Raw genomic sequence first — 1,066 nt, forward strand, 5'->3', positions numbered from 1 at the left:
AATACACAGAATCATTGTATCAAAAGGAAATGGTTAACGTTCAACCATTTCAAGAGGTACCATATGAATAAGAGCCAGCAGATATAACCAATGATATTCCTCATTCCAAGTCCTCTTCAGAATCTGGCTTGAATCTCTGGAAGTTTTCTGTGAACATATGCTTGTAGCCATATCTGTGTTACTTTTAGTAAAACTTTACTCGCATAGATATCAAAGATATTGTATAATGATTTCCACATTCCATTGGGTCACCTTTCTTTGGAATGGGCACAAATACGGGTTTCTTCCAATCAGTCAGCCAGATAGTTGTCTTCCAAATTTCTTGGCAGAATTGAGTGAGTGTATCCAGTGCTACCTCACTGTCTTGAAAGATGTCAGTTTTTATTCCATCAATTCCTGGTGCCTTGTTCTTTGCCAATTCCTTCAATGCACCTTGGAATTCCTTTAATCATTAGCTCTTGATCATATGCTACCTTTTGAAATGGTTGAACATGAACCATTTCCTTTTGGTACAGTGACTCTGTGTATTCCTTCCATCTTCTCTTGAGGCTTTCTGCATCATTCAATAATTTTTCCAGAGAAGCTTTCAATTATGAAAGTAGAGGCTTGAATTTCTCTTCAGTTTTCCCATATTGAGAAATTCTGAGTGTGTTCTTCCTTTTTGGTTTTCTGACTCCAGATCTTTGCACATTTCATTATAATATATGACTCTGTCTTCTCAAGCTGACCTTTGAAATTTTCTGTTCAGCTCCTGGATCTCCTTATTACTTCCATTTGCTTGAGCATCTCTACGCTGGAGAACAAGTTTCAGCGTCTCTTTGGACATCCATTTTTACCTTTTCCTTCTTTTTGTTTTCTTAATAACTTTTTGCTTTACTTCCTGTATGATGTTCTTGATGCCATCCCGCAACTCTTCTGGTCTTTGATCTTTAGTATTTAATGTATCAAACCTATTCTTCAGATGATCTCTAAATTCAGGTGGGATATATTCAAAGTCATATTTTGGCTCTCATGGAATTGTTTTCATTTTCTTCAGTTTCAGTTTGAATTTGCATATGAGTAATTG

The sequence above is a fragment of the Chrysochloris asiatica genome, unplaced genomic scaffold (genome assembly GCF_000296735.1).
Source record: "Chrysochloris asiatica unplaced genomic scaffold, ChrAsi1.0 scaffold00001, whole genome shotgun sequence".
NCBI classification, from domain to species: Eukaryota; Metazoa; Chordata; class Mammalia; order Afrosoricida; family Chrysochloridae; genus Chrysochloris; species Chrysochloris asiatica.